This window comes from Chrysemys picta, unplaced genomic scaffold (assembly GCF_011386835.1).
Source record: "Chrysemys picta bellii isolate R12L10 unplaced genomic scaffold, ASM1138683v2 scaf248, whole genome shotgun sequence".
Classification (NCBI taxonomy): domain Eukaryota; kingdom Metazoa; phylum Chordata; order Testudines; family Emydidae; genus Chrysemys; species Chrysemys picta.
Window position 1 is genome coordinate 36,020 of NW_027052955.1, and position 21,087 is coordinate 57,106.

General features: G+C 47.5%; 1 long non-coding RNA gene across 1 annotated transcript; it reads left to right on the forward strand.

The window, feature by feature from the left end:
• The first annotated feature begins 1,285 nt into the window (after nucleotides 1-1,285).
• On the forward strand, nucleotides 1,286-15,223 carry LOC135978413 (uncharacterized). The gene is made up of 3 exons (XR_010595804.1): nucleotides 1,286-1,359; nucleotides 9,738-9,856; nucleotides 15,098-15,223. It is a non-coding gene; the product is annotated as an uncharacterized LOC135978413 (long non-coding RNA).
• Nucleotides 15,224-21,087: the final 5,864 nt, after the last annotated feature.

A 21,087-nucleotide genomic window follows, 5' to 3' on the forward strand; every position in this document is an offset into this window, starting at 1 on the left:
CACTAGCTCCCCATTTACAGTGAGCCAGAGCAGTACCTGCAGCAGGGAGAGGGAGTTGCTAAGGCCTCAGAGGAACAGCCCCTGCAGTGTCTCAGGCACATGGCGTAAGTGCCGGATGATGCGGAGCTGGTGCATCCCTTTGGCCGTGAGGTCCTCCTCCTGCAAGGGAACGAGAACCTGTCAGAGACTCAAATGCCCCGAGGAATCAGGGGCAATTAAGGACACCTGGAACCAGCAGTATTTACACCCAGCGCCTGCCCACCACTGAGGGATGAATTCACCTCCTGAACCCCAGAATGGAGTCGTCTTCTCCTTTCTAGTAATCTCCAGTGCCAACCCCCGTCCTTGTAGGGTGAGCTCCTGCTACCTCCCCCTCAGTGCCCTTGACAGCTGTTCCACCTCCAAACCACAGCTCAAGTTATCAGAACCCTCTTCTCCACCCCAACCCAGGTTGGGCAGGGAGGCGGCTCTAGCAGGGTGGGCAGGTGGGATTCTGGCAGCAGTGAAGTGGGTTGCGGGGAGGTTGAGATCTTGCCCCAAGTCATCCCAGACACTAATGCTAAACCACACGATGGCAGCATCTAGTGTCAGTGGAGTCCAAGCACTATTTCAACCATACAGTTTTGGATCAACTCCCAACAAGGGGAGGTGAAGAGCACCCCCAGCAACACACACACACACACACACACATATGCCACTCCTGCTGGTGGGAGGGGAACAAGAGAAAGGACAAAAGAAGTAAGAGATAAAGAGAAAGGAAGGAGGGATGGAGGAAAAGGTAAAACGAAAAGGACAAACCCTAATGTCCCCAATGATTCTACCAGACAAAATTACAGGGAGGGATTAAAATTCTGCCACCTTGAACTAGTGTTTTCCATGCCTAGAATTCACTGCTGCCAGAATCCCACCTGCCCCCCCTGCTAGAGCCGCCTCCCTGGCCAACCTGGGTGGGGGTGGAGAAGAGGGTTCTGATAACTTGAGCTGTGGTTTGGAGGTGGAACAGCTGTCAAGGGCACTGAGGGGGAGATAGCAGGAGCTCATCCTTCAAGGAGGGGGGTTGGCACTGGAGGTTTCTAGAAAGGACAAGAAGACTCCATTCTGGGGTTCAGGAGGTGAATTTATCCCTCAGTGGTCGGCAGGTGCTGGGTGGAAATACTGCTGGTTCCAGATGCCCTTAATTCCTCCAGATTCCTTGGGGCGTTTGAGTCTCTGACAGGTTCTTGTTCCCTTGCAGCAGGAGGACGTCACGGCCAAAAGTGATGCACCAGCTCCGCATCATGCGGCACTTGCGCCAGATTCCTGAGACACTGCAGGGGCTGTGCCTCTGAGGCCATCAGCAACTCCCGCTCCCTGCTGCAGGTACTGCTCTGTCTCACTGTAAATGGGGAACTAGTGGAAGGGGAAATGGAGCCCCCTGGCACTCACTAAAAGGGAAAGTGGTGGATTCTCCATCTCTTGATGTCATTGAATGAAGACTAGATGCCTTTCTGGAATGTGTGTGCCCAAAAAGTAACTATTGTACTATACAGGAAGCCTATGATATGCAGGGGCTTAGATGAGATGCTCTAAAGGTCTCTTGTGGCCATAAAGTCTACAAATTTTGGAAACACTGAGTGTAGTATTGGGAGCAGCCTCTGATGTTTTACTGTCTAGCCGGCTTGCTTCCTAGAATGAAGACGCATTGAGTGGGGTGATCCACACAGAGTAGCTCAAACCTTCAAAGTGTCAGGCCAGCAGCAGGACATTAGCACTTCCGGGGATGGGTGGGTGTGGCAGTGACATCACAAAGGCCTTTTCAGGACCTCAGCCTATTGGTCAAAGGTGTTAGGGAGGTGGTAACCTCAGAGAGAGATGCTGACATCAGCCAGGCAGGACAGGGGCTTAGGGCCAGGGAAACCTCAGAGACCCCTGTGACTTTCATAGAATCATAGAATATCAGGGTTGGAAGGGACCTCAAGAGGTCATCTACTCCAACCCCGTCCTCAAAGCAGGACCAATTCCCAACTAAATCATCCCAGCCAGGGCTTTGTCAAGCCGGGCCTTAAAAACCTCCAAGGAAGGAGACTCCACCACCTCCCTAGTTAACGCATTCCAGTGCTTCACCACCCTCCTAGTGAAATAGTGTTTCCTAATATCCAACCTGGACCTCCCCCACTGCAACTTGAGACCATTGCTCCTTGTTCTGTCATCTGCCACCACTGAGAACAACCGAGCTCCATCCTCTTTGGAACCCCCCTTCACGTAGTTGAAGGCTGCTATCAAATCCCCCCTCATTCTTCTCTTCTGGAGACTAAACAATCCCAGTTCCCTCAGCCTCTCCTCATAAGTCATGTGCTCCAGACCCCTAATCATTTTTGTTGCTCTCCACTGGACTCTTTCCAATTTTTCCACATCCTTCTTGTAGTGTCGGGCCTGTTGGAGAAAAACAGAGTTCTCACTATTTGTTTAGGTACAGCAAGTCAGATGCTTTATTAACTCTCACAATTGCCCAGAGGGAGAGAGCTAAGCAGGTCTCTCCCAGGTAACTAATTACAGCAAGCATTTATACCTTTCATTACAGAAATAACGAGGGACAGCTGCGTTTTGTTTATACATAGGCCATCTTGATATCTCATTTCTTCACTTGTTTTGACTCTTGCCAACATACAATATTTTCTATACCTTATCTACACAAGGTCTTCTACACCTTATCTATACCAGGTCATAATGACTTCTTACACAGTTCTTTCTCACCCGCCTCACACATTCCTCGCTTCTACAAATCTCGCGTTATTAGGGTTACAGTTAGCCTAACTCTTGCTAACGAACTGTCATGCATTGCATCCCCTTCCTGTGAGCTCTTTCTCTGCTTCCACAGGCCCAAAACTGGACACAGTATTCCAGATGAGGCCTCACCAATGTCGAATAAAGGGGAACGATCACGTTCCTCGATCTGCTGGCAATGCCCCTACTTATACAGCCCAAAATGCCGTTAGCCTTCTTGGCAACAAGAGCACACTGTTGACTCATATCCAGCTTCTCGTCCACTGTGACCCCTAGGTCCTTTTCTGCAGAACTGCTACCTAGCCATTCGGTCCCTAGTCTGTAGCAGTGCATGGGATTCTTCCGTCCTAAGTGCAGGACTCTGCACTTGTCCTTGTTGAACTTCATCAGGTTTTTTTTGGCCCAATCCTCTAATTTGTCTAGGTCCCTCTGTATCCGATCCCTACCCTCTAGCGTATCTACCACGCCTCCTAGTTTAGTGTCATCTGCAAACTTGCTGAGAGTGCAGTCCACACCATCCTCCAGATCATTAATAAAGATATTAAACAAAACCGGCCCCAGGACCGACCCTTGGGGCACTACTCCGCTTGAAACCGGCTGCCAACTAGACATGGAGCCATTGATCACTACCCGTTGAGCCCGACGATCCAGCCAGCTTTCTATCCACCTTACAGTCCATTCATCCATCCCATACTTCTTTAACTTGGTGGCAAGAATACTGTGGGAGAGCGTATCAAAAGCTTTGCTAAAGTCAAGGAATAACACATCCACTGCTTTCCCCTCATCCACAGAGCCAGTTATCTCATCATAGAAGGCAATTAGGTTAGTCAGGCACGACTTCCCCTTGGTGAATCCATGCTGACTGTTCCTGATCACTTTCCTCTCCTCTAAGTGTTTCATAATTGATTCCTTGAGGACCTGCTCCATGATTTTTCCAGGGACTGAGGTGAGGCTGACTGGCCTGTAGTTCCCCGGATCCTCCTCCTTCCCTTTTTTAAAGATGGGCACGACATTAGCCTTTTTCCAGTCATCCGGGACCTCCCTCGATCGCCATGAGTTTTCAAAAATAATGGCTAATGGCTGTGCAATCTCATCCGCCAAGTCCTTTAGCACCTTCGGATGCAGCGCATCCAGCCCCATGGAGTTGTGCACGTCCAGTTTTTCTAAATAGTCCCGAACCACTTCTTTCTCCACAGAGGGCTGGTCACCTTCTCCCCATATTGTGCTGCCCAGTGCAGCAATCTGGGAGCTGACCTTGTTCGTGAAGACAGAGGCAAAAAAAGCATTGAGTACATTAGCTTTTTCCACATCCTCAGTCACTAGGTTGCCTCCCTCATTCAGTAAGGGGCCCACACTTTCCTTGACTTTCTTCTTGTTGCTAACATACCTGAAGAAACCCTTCTTGTTACTCTTAACATCTCTTGCTAGCTGCAACTCCAAGTGTGATTTGGCCTTCCTGATTTCACTCCTGCATGCCTGAGCAATATTTTTATACTCCTCCCTGGTCATTTGTCCAATCTTCCACTTCTTGTAAGCTTCTTTTTTGCGTTTAAGATCAGCAAGGATTTCACTGTTTAGCCAAGCTGGTCGCCTGCCATATTTACTATTCTTTCTACACATCGGGATGGTTTGTTCCTGCAACCGCAATAAGGATTCTTTAAAATACAGCCAGCTCTCCTGGACCCCTTTGCCCTTCATGTTATTCTCCCAGGGGATCCTGCCCATCTGTTCCCTGAGGGAGTCAAAGTCTGCTTTTCTGAAGTCCAGGGTCCGTATTCTGCTGCTCTCCTTTCTTCCTTGTGTCAGGATCCTGAGCTCGACCATCTCATGGTCACTGCCTCCCAGGTTCCCATCCACTTTTGCTTCCCCTACTAATTCTTCCCTGTTTGTGAGCAGCAGGTCGAGAAAAGCTCTGCCCCTAGTTGGTTCCTCCAGCACTTGCACCAGGAAATTGTGCCCTACACTTTCCAAAAACTTCCTGTATTGTCTGTGCACCGCTGTATTGCTCTCCTAGCAGATATCAGGGTGATTAAAGTCTCCCATGAGAACCAGGGCCTGCGATCTAGCAACTTCTGCTAGTTGCCAGAAGAAAGCCTCGTCCACCTCATCCCCCTGGTCTGGTGGTCTATAGCAGACTCCAACCGTGACATCCCCCTTGTTGCTCACACTTCTCAACTTTATCCAGAGACTCTCAGGTTTTTCTACAGTTTCATACCGGACCTCTGAGCACTCATACTCCTCTCTTACATACAATGCAACTCCCCCACCTTTTCTGCCCTGCCTGTCCTTCCTGAACAGTTTATATCCATCCATGACAGTACTCCAGTCATGTGAGTTATCCCACCAAGTGTCTGTTATTGCTTCAGCAAGTCTCCTTCTCGAGGTCTCTCTTTGAGGACTGAGAGAGTATTAGTGTTCACATGTGTGAGTGCGAGCAGGAGCCTCTTTGGAGTTTTCTCCTTTCCTTTGACGGATTTTACTAGAAAACAGACGTCCCTATTTAGAAGGTAAGAGCCTCCAAGAGGTTTTGGAACCTGCTCAGTCTGATCCATCTGGTGCCAGCTGAATTCTAGGCATGGAAAACACTAGGTTAAGGTGGCAGAATTTTATTCCCTCTGTGGGATTTTGTCCCGTAGAATCACAGGGGACATTAGTGTTTGTCATTTTCGTTTTACCTTTTCCTCCATCCCTCCTTCCTTTCTCTTCATCTCTTACTTCTTTTGTCCTTTCTCCTGTTCACCTGCCACCACCAGGAGTGGTGTGTGTGTGTGTGTGTGTGTGTGTGTGTGTGTGTGTGTGTGTGTGTGTGTGTGTGTGTGTGTGTGTGTGTGTGTGTGTGTGTGTGTGTTGCTGGGGGTGCTCTTCACCTCCCCTTGTGGGAAGTTGATCCAAAACTGTGAGGTTGAAATAGTGCTTGAACTCCAATGACACTAGATGCTGCCATCCTGTGGCTTAGCATTAGTGTCTGGGATGATTGGGGCAAGATCTCAACCTCCCCGCAACCCACTTCACTGCTGGCAGAATCCCTCCTGCCCCCCCTGCTAGAGCCGCCTCCCTGCCCAACCTGGGTGGGGGTGGAGAAGAGGGTTCTGATAACTTGAGCTGTGGTTTGGAGGTGGAACAGCTGTCAAGGGCACTGAGGGGGAAGTAGCAGGATCTCATCCTTCAAGGAGGGGGGTTGGCACTGGAGGTTACTAGAAAGGACAAGAAGACTCCATTCTGGGGTTCAGGAGGTGAATTCATCCCTCAGTGGTGGGGAGGTGCTGGGTGGAAATACTGCTGGTTCCAGATGCCCTTAATTCCCCCTGATTCCTCGGGGCGTTTGAGTCTTTGACAGGTTCTCGTTCCCCTGCAGCAGGAGGACGTCATGGCCAGAGTGATGCACCAGCTCTGCATCATCCGGCACTTGTGCCAGGTGCCTTAGACACTGCAAGGGCTGTGCCTCTGTGGACATCAGCAACTCCCATTCCCTGCTGCAGGTACTGCTCTGGCTCACTGTAAATGGCGAGCTAGTGGAAGGGGAAATGGAGCCCCCTGGCACTCAGTAAAAGGGAAAGTGGTGGATTCTCCATCTCTTGATGTCATTTCATGAAGACTAGATGCCTTTCTGGAATGTGTGTGCCCAAAAAGTACCTATTGTACTATACAGGAAGCCTATGATATGCAGGGGGTTAGATGAGATGTTCTAAAGGTCTCTTCTGGCCATAAAGTGTATTAATTTTGGAAACACTGAGTGTAGCATTGGGAGCAGCCTCTAATGTTTTACTGTCTAACCGGCTTGCTTCCTAGAATGAAGACGCATTGAGTGGGGTGATCCACAGAGAGTAGCTCAAACCTTCAAAGTGTCAGGCCAGCAGCAGGACATTAGCACTTCAGGGGATGGGTGGGTGTGGCAGTAACATCACAAAGGCCTTTTGCAAGAGCTCAGCCTATTGGTCAAAGTTGTTAGGGAGGTGGTGACCTCAGAGAGAGATGCTCACATCAGCCAGGCAAAACAGGGGCGCAGGGCCAGGGAAACCTCAGAGACCCCTGTGGCTTTGCTTCAGCAAGTCTCCTTCTCGAGCTCTCTTTGAGGACTGAGAGAGTATTAGGGTTCACATATGTGAGTGTGAGCAGGAGCCTCTTTCGAGTTTTCTCCTTTCCTTTTACCCATTTTACTAGAAAACAGAAGTCCCTGTTGAGAAAGTAAGTGCCTCGGAGAGGTTTGTAACCTGTTCAGTCTGATCCACCTGGTGCCATCTGAATTCTAGGCATGGAAAACACTAGCTTAAGGTGGCAGAATTTTATTCCCTCCCTGGGATTTTGTCCCGTAGAATCACTGGGGATATTAGGAAAACAACAAGGAGTCTGGTGGCACCTTAAAGACTAACAGATTTATTTGGGCATAAGCTTTCGTGAGTAAAAACCTCACTTCTTCGGATGCATAGAGTGAAAGTTACAGATGCAGGCATTATATACTGACACATGGAGAGCAGGGAGTTACTTCACAAGTGGAGAACCAGTGTTGACAGGGCCAATTCAAAAATCAGGGTGGATGTAGTCCACTCCAAATAATAGATGAGGAGGTGTCAATTCCAGGAGAGGAAAAGCTGCTTCTGTAGTGAGCCAGCCACTCCCAGTCCCTATTCAAGCCCAGATTAATGGTGTTGAATTTGCAAATGAATTTTAGTTCTGCTGTTTCTCTTTGAAGTCTGTTTCTGAAGTTTTTTTGTTCAATGATAGTGACTTTTAAATCTGTAATAGAATGACCAGGGAGATTGAAGTGTTCACATACTGTCTTATGTATGTTACCATTGCTGATGTCCGACATGGGGACATTAGGGTTTGTCCTTTTCCTTTTACCTTTTCCTCCATCCCTCCTTCCTTTCTCTTCATCTCTTACTTCTTTTGTCCTTTCTCTTGTTCCCCTCACACCACCAGGAGTGGTGTGTGTGTGTGTGTGTGTGTGTGTGTGTGGTGCTGATGGTTCTCTTCTCCTCCCCTTGTGGGGAGTTGATCCAAAACTGTGGGGTTGAAATAGTGCTTGGACCCCACTGACAGTAGATGCTGCCATTGTGTGACTTAGCATTAGTGTCTGGGATGACTTGGGTCAAGATCTCAACCTCCCTGCAACCCACTTCACTGCTGTCAGAATCCCTCCTGCACACCCTGTTAGAGCCGCCTCCCAGCCCAACCTGTGTCGGGGTGGAGAAGAGGATTCTGATGACTTGAGCTGTGGTTTGGAGGTGGAATATCTGTGAAGGGCACTGAGCAGGAGGTAGCAGGAGCTCACCCTACAAGGAGGGGGGTTGGCTCTGGAGGTTTCTAGAAAGGACAAGAAGACTCCATTTTGGGGTTCAGGAGGTGAATTCATCTCTCATTGATGGGCAGGTGCTGGGTGGAAATACTGCTGGTTCCAGGTTCCCTTAATTCCCCCTGATTCCTCGGGGCGTTTGAGTCTCTGACAGGTTCTCGTTCCCTTGCAGCAGGAGGACGTCACGGCAAAAATGATGCACCAGCTCCGCATCATCCTGCACTTACGCCACGTGCCTGAGACACTGCAGGGGCTGCGCCTCTGAGGCCTTCAGGAACTCCCACTCCCTGCTGCAGGTACTGCTCTGGCTCACTGTAAATGGGGAGCTAGTGGAAGGGGAAATGGAGCCCCCTGGCACTCACTAAAAGGGAAAGTGATGGATTCTCCATCTCTTAATGTCATTTAATTTAGACTAGATACCTTTCTGGAATGTTTGTGCCCAAAAAGTAACTATTGTACTATACAGGAAGCCCATGATATGCAGGGGCTTAGATGAGATGCTCTAAAGGTCTCTTCTGGCCATAAAGTGTAGTAATTTTGGAAACAGTGAGTGTAGCATTGGGAGCAGCCTCTGATGTTTTATTGTCTAGCCGGCTTGCTTCCTAGAATGAAGACCCATTGAGTGGGGTGATTCACACAGAGTAGCTCAAACCTTCAAAGTGTCAGGCCAGCAGGAGGACATTAGCACTTCAGGGTTTGGTTGGGTGTGGCAGTGACACCACAAAGGCCTTTTGCAGGACGTCAGCTTATTGGTCAAATGTGTTAGGGAGGTGGTGACCTCAGAGAGAGATGCTGACATCAGAGAGAGATGCTGACATGAGGGCCAGGGAAACCTCAGAGACCCCTCTGGCTTTGCTTCAGCAAGTCTCCTCCTTGAGGTCTCTCTTTGAGGAAAGTAAGTGCCTCGGAGAGGTTTGTATCCTGTTCAGTCTGATCCACCTGGTGCCAGCTGAATTGTAAGCATGGAAAACACTAGTTCAAGGTGGCAGAATTTTATTCCCTCCCTGTGATTTTGTCCCGTAGAATCACTGGGGACATTAGTGTTTGTCCTTTTCATTTTACCTTTTCCTCCCTCCCTCCTTCCTTTCTCTTCATCTCTTACTTCTTTTGTCCTTTCTCCTGTTCCCCTCCCACCACCGGGAGTGGTTTGTGTGTGTGTGTGTGTTTGTGTGTTGCTGGGGGTGCTCTTCACCTCCCTTTGTGGGGAGTTCATCCAAACCTGTGTGGTTGAAATAGTGCTTGGACTCCACTGACACTAGATGCTGCCATCGTGTGGATTAGCATTGGTGTCTGGGATGACTTGGGGCAAGATCTCAACCTCCCCGGAACCCACTTCACTGCTGGCAGAATCCCTCCTGCCACCCCTGCTAGAGCCGCCTCCCTGGCCAACCTGGGTGGGGGTGGAGAAGAGGGTTCTGATAACTTGAGCTGTGGTTTGGTGGTGGAACATCTGTCAAGGGCACTGAGAGGGAGGTAGCAGCAGCTCACCCTTCAAGGAGGGGATTTGGCACTGGAGGTTACTAGAAAGGACAAGAAGACTCCATTCTGGGGTTCAGGAGGTGAATTCATCCCTCAGCGGTGGGCAGGTGCTGAGTGGAAATACTGCTGGTTCCAGGTGCCCTTAATTGCCCCTGATTCCTCGGGGCATTTGAGTCTCTGACAGGTTCTCGTTCCCTTGCAGCAGGAGGACGTCACGGCCAAAGTGATGCACCCGCATCATCCGCCACTTGCGCCAGGTGCCTGAGACACTGCATGGGTTGTTCCTCTGAGTCTTTCAGCAACTCCCGCTCCCTGCTGCAGGTACTGCTCTGTCTCACTGTAAATGGGGAACTAGTGGAAGGGGAAATGGAGCCCCCTGGCACTCACTAAAAGGGAAAGTGGTGGATTCTCCATCTCTTGATGTCATTGAATGAAGACTAGATGCCTTTCTGGAATGTGTGTGCCCAAAAAGTAACTATTGTACTATACAGGAGGCCTATGATATGCAGGGGCTTAGATGAGATGCTCTAAAGGTCTCTTGTGGCCATAAAGTCTACAAATTTTGGAAACACTGAGTGTAGTATTGGGAGCAGCCTGTGATGTTTTACTGTCTAGCCGGCTTGCTTCCTAGAATGAAGACGCATTGAGTGGGGTGATCCACAGAGAGTACCTGTGTCAAGGCTGTATCCCCACTTTGAAGTTTAGGGTACAAATGTAGGGGCCTGCATGAAAACTTCTAAGCTTAACCACCATCCCAAGGCTAATTTCCTCCCCTGGGTAGCCTTGAGAAACCTTTCACCAATTCCCTGGTGAATACAGATCCAACCCCCTTGGATCTTAAAACAAGGAGAAATTAACCATCCCCCCTCCTTCCTCCCACCAACTCCTGGTGAATCAAGATCCAAACTCCTTGGATCTTAAAACAAGGAAAAATCAATCAGGTTCTTATAAATAAGGCTTTTAATTAAAGAAAAAGGTAAAAATCATCTCTGTAAAATCAGTATGGAAATTAACCTTACAGGGTAATCAAACTTAAAGAGCTCAGAGGACTCCCCTCTAGTCTTAGGTTCAAAGTACAGCAAACAAAGATAAACACTCTAGTAAAAGGTACACTTACAAGTTGAGAAAACAAAGGAAAACTAACACGCCTTGTTTGAAATAGGAGAGACTTGTTTAGAAAGATGTGGAGAACCTGGATTGATGTCTGGTCCCTCTCAGTCCCGAGGGCGAACACCCACACAAACAAAGAACACAAACAAAAGCCTTCCCCTCCCCAAGATTTGAAAGTATCTTGTCCCCTTATTGGTCCTTTAGGTCAGATGCCAGCCAGGTTACCTGAGCTTCTTAACCCTTTAGAGGGAAAAGGATTTTGGAGTCTCTGGCCAGGAGGGATTTTATAGTACTGTACACAGGACAGCTGTTACCCTTCCCTTTATAGTTATGACAACCTCAAACCTTCAAAGTGTCAGGCCAGCAGCAGGACATTAGCACTTGAGAGTTTGGTTGGGTGTGGCAGTGACATCACAAAGGCCTTTTGCAGGATGTCAGCTTATTGGTCAAATGTGTTAGGGAGGTGGTGAGCTCAGAGAGAGATGCTGACATCAGCCTGGCAGGACAGGAGCACAGGGCCAGGGAAACCTCAGAGACCCCTGTGGCTTTGCTTCAGCAAGTCTCCTTCTCGAGGTCTCTCTTTGAGGACTGAGAGAGTATTAGGGTTCACGTACGTGAGTGCGTGCAGGAGCCTCTTTCGAGTTTTCTCCTTTCCTTTTACTGATTTTACTAGAAAACAGACGTCCCTGTTTAGAAGGTAAGAGCCTCCAAGAGGTTTTGGCAGCTGCTCAGTCTGATCCATCTGGTGCCAGCTGAATTCTAGGCATGGAAAACAGTAGTTTAAGATGGCAGAATTTTATTCCATCCCTTGGATTTTGTGCCGTAGAATCACTGGGGACATTAGGGTTTGTCCTTTTTGTTTTACCTTTTCCTCCATCCCTCCTTCCTTTCTCTTCATCTCTTACTTCTTTTGTCCTTTCTCCTGTTCCTCGAAAACTGTGGGGTTGAAATAGTGTTTGGACTCCACTAACACTAGATGCTGCCATCCTGTGGCTTAGCATTAGTGTCTGGGATGACTTGGGTCAAGATCTCAACTTCCCCGCAACCCACTTCACTGCTGCCAGAATCCCTCCTGCCCCCCCTGCTAGAGCCGCCTCCCTGGCCAACCTGGGTGGGGGTGGAGAACAGTGTTTTTTTCATACATTCATAGATTATCGGACTGGAAGGGACCTCGAGAGGTCATCGAGTCCAGTCCCCTGCCCGCGTGGCAGGACCAAATACCATCTAGACCATCCCTGATAGACATTTATCTAACCTACTCTTAAATATCTCAAGAGATGGAGATTCCACAACCTCCCTCGGCAATTTATTCCAGTGTTTAACCACCCTGACAGTTAGGAACTTTTTCCTAATGTCCAACCTAGACCTCCCTTGCTGCACTTTAAACCCATTGCTTCTGGTTCTATCCTTAGAGGCTAAGGTGAACAAGTTTTCTCCCTCCTCCTTATGACACCCTTTTAAATACCTGAAAACTGCTATCATGTCTCCTCTCAGTCTTCTCTTTTCCAAACTAAACAAAGCCAATTCTTTCAGCCTTCCTTCATAGGTCATGTTCTCAAGACCTTTAATCATTCTTGTTGCTCTTCTCTGGACCCTTTCCAATTTCTCCACATCTTTTTTAAAATGCGGTGCCCAGAACTGGACACAATACTCCAGCTGAGGCCTAACCAGAGCAGAGTAGAGCGGAAGAATGACTTCTCGTGTCTTGCTCACAACACACCTGTTAATACATCCCAGAATCAGGTTTGCTTTTTTTGCAACAGCATCACACTGTTGACTCATATTTAGCTTGTGGTCCACTATAACCCCTAGATCCCTTTTTGCCGTACTCCTTCCTAGACAGTCTCTTCCCATTCTGTATGTGTGAAACTGATTGTTCCTTCCTAAGTGGAGCACTTTGCATTTGTCTTTGTTAAACTTCATCCTGTTTAACTCAGACCATTTCTCCAATTTGTCCAGATCATTTTGAATTATGACCCTGTCCTCCAAAGCAGTTGCAATCCCTCCCAGTTTGGTATCATCCGCAAACTTAATAAGCGTACTTTCTATGCCAATATCTAAGTCGTTGATGAAGATATTGAACAGCGCCGGTCCCAAAACAGACCCCTGCGATACCCCACTCGTTATGGCTTTCCAGCAGGATTGGGAACTATTAATAACAACTCTCTGAGTACGGTTATCCAGCCAGTTATGCACCCACCTTATAGTAGCCCCATCTAAATTGTATTTGCCTAGTTTATCAATAAGAATATCATGCGAGACCGTATCAAATGCCTTACTAAAGTCTAGGTATACCACATCCACAGCCTCACCCTTATCCACAAGGCTCGTTATCCTCTCAAAGAAAGCTATCAGATTGGTTTGACATGATTTGTTCTTCACAAATCCATGCTGGCTGTTCCCTATCACCTTACCACCTTCCAAGTGTTTGCAGATGATTTCCTTAATTACTTGCTCCATTATCTTCCCTGGCACAGAAGTTAAACTCACTGGGGTCTGTAGTTTCCTGGGTTGTTTTTATTTCCCTTTTTATAGATGGGCACTATATTTGCCCTTTTCCAGTCTTCTGGAATCTCTCCCGTCTCCCATGATTTTCCAAAGATAATAGCTAGAGGCTCAGATACCTCCTCTATTAGCTCCTTGAGTATTCTAGGATGCATTTCATCAGGCCCGGGTGACTTGCAGGCATCTAACTTTTCTAAGTGATTTTTAACTTGTTCTTTTTTTATTTTATCTGCTAAACCTACCCCCTTCCCATTAGCATTCACTATGTTAGGCATTCCTTCAGACTTCTCGGTGAAGACCGAAACAAAGAAGTCATTAAGCATCTCCGCCATTTCCAAGTTTCCTGTTACTGTTTCTCCCTCTTCACTAAGCAGTGGGCCTACCCTGTCTTTGGTCTTCCTCTTGCTTCTAATGTATTGATAAAAAGTCTTCTTGTTTCCCTTTATTCCCGTAGCTAGTTTGAGCTCATTTTGTGCCTTTGCCTTTCTAATCTTGCCCCTGCATTCCTGTGTTGTTTGCCTATATTCATCCTTTGTAATCTGTCCCAGTTTCCATTTTTTATATGACTCCTTTTTATTTTTTAGATCATGCAAGATCTCATGGTTAAGCCAAGGTGGTCTTTTGCCACATTTTCTATCTTTCCTAACCAGCGGAATAGCTTGCTTTTGGGCCCTTAATAGTGTCCCTTTGACAATCTGCCAACTCTCCTCAGTTGTTTTTCCCCTCAGTCTTGATTCCCATGGGACCTTACCTATCAGCTCTCTGAGCTTACCAAAATCTGCCTTCCTGAAATCCATTGTCTCTATTTTGCTGTTCTCCCTTCTACCCTTCCTTAGAATTGCAAACTCTATGATTTCATGATCACTTTCACCCAGGCTGCCTTCTACTTTCAAATTCTCAACGAGTTCCTCCCTATTTGTTAAAATCAAGTCTAGAACAGCTTCCCCCCAGTAGCTTTTTCAACCTTCTGAAATAAAAAGTTGTCTCCAATGCAGTCCAGGAATTTGTTGGATAGTCTGTGCCCCGCTGTGTTATTTTCCCAACATATAGCCGGATAGTTGAAGTCCCCCATCACCACCAAATCTTGGGCTTTGGATGATTTTGTTAGTTGCTTAAAAAAAGCCTCATCCACCTCTTCCACCTGGTTAGGTGGCCTGTAGTAGACTCCTAGCATGACATCTCCCTTGTTTTTTACCCCTTTTAGCCTAACCCAGAGACTCTCAACACTTCCGTCTCCTATGTCCATCTCTACCTCAGTCCAAGTGTGTACATTTTTAATATACAAGGCAACACCTCCTCCCTTTTTCCCCTGTCTATCCTTCCTGAGCAAGCTGTACCCATCCACACCAACATTCCAATCACGTGTATTATCCCACCAAGTTTCAGTGATGCCAACAATGTCATAGTTGTATTTATTTATTAGCACTTCCAGTTCTTCCTGCTTATTCCCCATACTTCTCGCATTTGTATATAGGCATCTAAGATACTGGTTTGATCTTTCCTCCCAGTTTTGTCCTGACCCTCCTTTCTCTCTGACAATATAGCCCACACTCCCTCTCGTTTTTGACCCATCTCCCCGGTCTCCATGTTCCCCACTTACCTTTGGGCTTTGCTCACCTGTCCCCGTCGAACCTAGTTTAAAGCCCTCCTCACTAGGTTAGCCAGTCTGTGTCCAAAGGTACTAATAACTTGAGCTGTGGTTTGGAGGTGGAACAGCTGTCAAGGGCACTGAGGGGGAGATAGCAGGAGCTCATCCTTCAAGGAGGGGGGTTGTCACTGGAGGTTACTAGAAAGGACAAGAAGACTCCATTCTGGGGTTCAGGAGGTGAATTTATCCCTCAGTGGTGGGCAGGTGATGGGTGGAAGTAGTGCTGGTTCCAGGTGCCCTTAATTCCCGCTGATTCCTCGGGGCGTTTGAGTCTCTGACAGGTTCTCGTTCCCTTGCAGCAGGAGGACGTCACGGCCAAAAGTGATGCACCAGCTCCGCATCATCCGGCACTTGCGCCAGATTCCTGAGACACTGCAGGGGCTGTGCCTCTGAGGCCATCAGCAACTCCCGCTCCCTGCTGCAGGTACTGCTCTGTCTCACTGTAAATGGGGAGCTAGTGGAAGGGGAAATGGAGCCCCGTGGCACTCACCAAAAGGGAAAGTGGTGGATTCTACATCTCTTGATGTCATTGAAGGAAGACTAGATGCCTTTCTGCAAAGTGTGTGCCCAAAAAGTAACTATTGTACTATACAGCAAGCCTATGGTATGCAAGGGGTTAGATGAGATGCTCTAAAGGTCTCTTCTGGCCATAAAGTGTATTAATTTTGGAAACACTGAGTGTAGCATTGGGAGCAGCCTCTGATGTTTTACCGTCTAGCCGGCTTGCTTCCTAGAATGAACAGGCATTGAGTGGGGTGATCCACAGAGAGTAGCTGAAACCTTCAAAGTGTCAGCCCAGTAACAGGACATTAGCACTTCCGGGGAAGGGTGGGTGTGGCAGTGATATCACAAAGGCCTTTTGCAGGACGTCAGCCTATTGGTCAAAGGTGTTAGGGAGGTGGTGACCTCCGAGAGAGATGCTGACATCAGCCTGGCAGGACAGGAGCACAGGGCCAGGGAAACCTCAGAGACCCCTGTGGCTTTGCTTCAGCAAGTCTCCTTCTCGAGGTCTCTCTTTGAGGACTGAGAGAGTGTTAGGGTTGACGTATGTGAGTGTGAGCAGGAGCCTCTTTCGAGTTTTCTCCTTTCCTTTTGACGGATTTTACTAGAAAACAGACGTCCTGTTGAGAAGGTAAGAGCCTCCAAGAGGTTTTGGTACTTGCTCAGTCTGATCCACGTGGTGCCAGCTGAATTCTAGGCATGGAAAACAGTAGTTCAAGGTGGCAGAATTTTATAGTCCACCTGGGATTTTGTCCCGTAGAATCACTGGGGACATTAGGGTTTGTCCTTTTCGTTTTACCTTTTCCTCCATCCCTCCTTCCTTTCTCTTCATCTCTTACTTCTTTTGTCCTTTCTCCTGTTCCCCTCCCACCACCAGGAGTGGTGTGTGTGTGTGTGTGTTGCTGGGGGTGCTCTTCACCTCCCCTTGTGGGGAGTTCATCCAAAACTGTGGGGTTGAAATAGATAGATTCTAGGACTGGAAGGGACCTCCAGAGGTCATCGAGTCCAGTCCCCTGCCCGCATGGCAGGACCAAATACCATCTAGACCATCCCTGATAGACATTTATCTAACCTACTCTTAAATATCTCAAGAGATGGAGATTCCACAACCTCCCTAGGCAATTTATTCCAGTGTTTAACCACCCTGACAGTTAGGAACTTTTTCCTAATGTCCAACCTAGACGTCCCTTGCTGCAGTTTAGACCCATTGCTTCTGGTTCTATCCTTAGAGGCTAAGGTGAACAAGTTTTCTCCCTCCTCCTTATGACACCCTTTTAAATACCTGAAAACTGCTATCATGTCTCCTCTCAGTCTTCTCTTTTCCAAACTAAACAAAGCCAATTCTTTCAGCCTTCCTTCATAGGTCATGTTCTCAAGACCTTTAATCATTCTTGTTGCTCTTCTCTGGACCCTTTCCAATTTCTCCACATCTTTTTTAAAATGCGGTGCCCAGAACTGGACACAATACTCCAGCTGAGGCCAAACCAGAGCAGAGTAGAGCGGAAGAATGACTTCTCGTGTCTTGCTCACAACACACTTGTTAATACATCCCAGAATCAGGTTTGCTTTTTTTGCAACAGCATCACACTGTTGACTCATATTTAGCTTGTGGTCCACTATAGCCCCTAGATCCCTTTCTGCCGTACTCCTTCCTAGACAGTCTCTTCCCATTCTGTATGTGTGAAACTGATTGTTCCTTCCTAAGTGGAGCACTTTGCATTTGTCTTTGTTAAACTTCATCCTGTTTAACTCAGACCATTTCTCCAATTTGTCCAGATCATTTTGAATTATGACCCTGTCCTCCAAAGCAGTTGCAATCCCTCCCAGTTTGGTATCATCCGCAAACTTAATAAGCGTACTTTCTATGCCAATATCTAAGTCGTTGATGAAGATATTGAACAGCGCCGGTCCCAAAACAGACCCCTGCGATACCCCACTCGTTATGGCTTTCCAGCAGGATTGGGAACTATTAATAACAACTCTCTGAGTACGGTTATCCAGCCAGTTATGCACCCACCTTATAGTAGCCCCATCTAAATTGTATTTGCCTAGTTTATCAATAAGAATATCATGCGAGACCGTATGAAATGCCTTACTAAAGTCTAGGTATACCACATCCACAGCCTCACCCTTATCCACAAGGCTCGTTATCCTCTCAAAGAAAGCTATCAGATTGGTTTGACATGATTTGTTCTTCACAAATCCATGCTGGCTGTTCCCTATCACCTTACCACCTTCCAAGTGTTTGCAGATGATTTCCTTAATTACTTGCTCCATTATCTTCCCTGGCACAGAAGTTAAACTCACTGGAGTCTGTAGTTTCCTGGGTTGTTTTTATTTCCCTTTTTATAGATGGGCACTATATTTGCCCTTTTCCAGTCTTCTGGAATCTCTCCCGTCTCCCATGATTTTCCAAAGATAATAGCTAGAGGCTCAGATACCTCCTCTATTAGCTCCTTGAGTATTCTAGGATGCATTTCATCAGGCCCGGGTGACTTGCAGGCATCTAACTTTTCTAAGTGATTTTTAACTTGTTCTTTTTTTATTTTATCTGCTAAACCTACCCCCTTCCCTTTAGCATTCACTATGTTAGGCATTCCTTCAGACTTCTCGGTGAAGACCGAAACAAAGAAGTCATTAAGCATCTCCGCCATTTCCAAGTTTCCTGTTACTGTTTCTCCCTCTTCACTAAGCAGCGGGCCTACCCTGTCTTTGGTCTTCCTCTTGCTTCTAATGTATTGATAAAAAGTCTTCTTGTTTCCCTTTATTCCCGTAGCTAGTTTGAGCTCATTTTGTGCCTTTGCCTTTCTAATCTTGCCCCTGCATTCCTGTGTTGTTTGCCTATATTCATCCTTTGTAATCTGTCCCAGTTTCCATTTTTTATATGACTCCTTTTTATTTTTTAGATCATGCAAGATCTCATGGTTAAGCCAAGGTGGTCTTTTGCCACATTTTCTATCTTTCCTAACCAGCGGAATAGCTTGCTTTTGGGCCCTTAATAGTGTCCCTTTGAAAAACTGCCAACTCTCCTCAGTTGTTTTTCCCCTCAGTCTTGATTCCCATGGGACCTTACCTATCAGCTCTCTGAGCTTACCAAAATCTGCCTTCCTGAAATCCATTGTCTCTATTTTGCTGTTCTCCCTTCTACCCTTCCTTAGAATTGCAAACTCTATGATTTCATGATCACTTTCACCCAGGCTGCCTTCTACTTTCAAATTCTCAACGAGTTCCTCCCTATTTGTTAAAATCAAGTCTAGAACAGCTTCCCCCCTAGTAGCTTTTTCAACCTTCTGAAATAAAAAGTTGTCTCCAATGCAGTCCAGGAATTTGTTGGATAGTCTGTGCCCCGCTGTGTTATTTTCCCAACATATATCCGGATAGTTGAAGTCTCCCATCACCACCAAATCTTGGGCTTTGGATGATTTTGTTAGTTGCTTAAAAAAAGCCTCATCCACCTCTTCCACCTGGTTAGGTGGCCTGTAGTAGACTCCTAGCATGACATCTCCCTTGTTTTTTACCCCTTTTAGCCTAACCCAGAGACTCTCAACACTTCCGTCTTCTATGTCCATCTCTACCTCAGTCCAAGTGTGTACATTTTTAATATACAAGGCAACACCTCCTCCCTTTTTCCCCTGTCTATCCTTCCTGAGCAAGCTGTACCCATCCACACCAACATTCCAATCATGTGTATTATCCCACCAAGTTTCAGTGATGCCAACAATGTCATAGCTGTATTTATTTATTAGCACTTCCAGTTCTTCCTGCTTATTCCCCATACTTCTCGCATTTGTATATAGGCATCTAAGATACTGGTTTGATCTTTCCTCCCAGTTTTGTCCTGACCCTCCTTTCCCTCTGACAGTATAGCCCACACTCCCTCTCGTTTTTGACCCATCTCCCCGGTCTCCATGTTCCCCACTTACCTGTGGGTTTTGCTCACCTGACCCTGTCGAACCTAGTTTAAAGCCCTCCTCACTAGGTTAGCCAGTCTGTGTCCAAAGGTACTAATAACTTGAGCTGTGGTTTGGAGGTGGAACAGCTGTCAAGGGCACTGAGGGGGAGATAGCAGGAGTTCATCCTTCAAGGAGGGGGGTTGGCACTGGCGGTTACTAGAAAGGACAAGAAGACTCCATTCTGGGGTTCAGGAGGTGAATTCATTCCTCAGTGGTGGGCAGGTGCTGGGTGGAAATACTGCTGGTTCCAGGTGCCCTTAATTCCCGCTGATTCCTCGGGGCGTTTGAGTCTCTGACAGGTTCTCGTTCCCTTGCAGCAGGAGGACGTCACGGCCAAAGTGATGCACCAGCATCATCCGGCACTTGCGCCAGGTTCCAGAGACACTGCAGGGTTTGTGCCTCTGAGGCCATCAGCAGCGGGTTAGATTAGATGCTCTAAAGGTCTCTTGTGGCCATAAAGTCTCCTAATTTTGGAAACACTGAGTGTAGCATTGGGAGCAGCCTCTGATGTTTTACTGTCTAGCCCGCTTGCTTCCTAGAATGAGGACGCATTGAGTGCGGTGATCCACAGAGAGTAGCTCAAACCTTCAAAGTGTCAGGCCAGTAGCAGGACATTAGCACTTTAGGGTTTGGTTGGGTGTGGCAGTGATATCACAAAGGCCTTATCCTGGACCTCAGCCTATATGTCAAAGGTGTTAGGGAGGTGGTTACCTGAGAGAGAGATGCTGACATCAGCCAGGCAGGACAGGAGCGCAGGGCCTGGGAAACCTCAGAGACCCCTGTGGCTTTGCTTCAGCAAGTCTCCTTCTCGACGTCTCCCTTTAGGACTCAGAGAGTATTAGGGTTCAAGTATGTGAGTGCGAGGAGGAACCTCTTTCGGGTTTTCTCCTTTTATTGATTTTACTAGAAAACAGACGTGCCTGTTGAGAAGGTAAGAGCCTTGGAGAGGTTTTTAACCTGCTCAGTCTGATCCATCTGGTGCCAGCTGAATTCTAGGCATGGAAAACACTAGTTCAAGGTGGCAGAATTTTATAGACCACCTGGGATTTTGTGCCGTAGAATCACTGGGGACATTAGGGTTTTTCCTTTTCGTTTTACCTTTTCCTCCATCCCTCCTTCCTTTCTCTTGTTCCCCTCTCACCACCAGGAGTGGTGCGTGTGTGTGTGTTGCTGGGGGTGCTCCTCACCTCCCCTTATGGGAAGTTGACACTGCAGGGGCTGTGCCTCTGTGGACATCAGCAACTCCCACTCCCTGCTGCATGTACTGCTCTGGCTCACTGTAAACGGGGTGCTAGTGGAAGGGGAAATGGAGCCCCCTGGCACTCACTAAAAGGGAAAGTGGTGGATTCTCCATCTCTTGATGTCATTGAATGAAGACTAGATGCCTGTCTGGAATGTGTGTGCCCAAAAAGTAACTATTGTACTATACAGGAAGCCTGTGATATGCAGGGGCTTAGATTAGATGCTCTAAAGGTCTCTTGTGGCCATAAAGTCTACTAATTTTGGAAACACTGAGTGTAGCATTGGGAGCAGCCTCTGATGTTTTACTGTCTAGCCCGCTTGCTTCCTAGAATGAGGACGCATTGAGTGCGGTGATCCACAGAGAGTAGCTCAAACCTTCAAAGTGTCAGGCCAGTAGCAGGACATTAGCACTTTAGGGTTTGGTTGGGTGTGGCAGTGATATCACAAAGGCCTTATCCTGGACCTCAGCCTATATGTCAAAGGTGTTAGGGAGGTGGTTACCTGAGAGAGAGATGCTGACATCAGCCAGGCAGGACAGGAGCGCAGGGCCTGGGAAACCTCAGAGACCCCTGTGGCTTTGCTTCAGCAAGTCT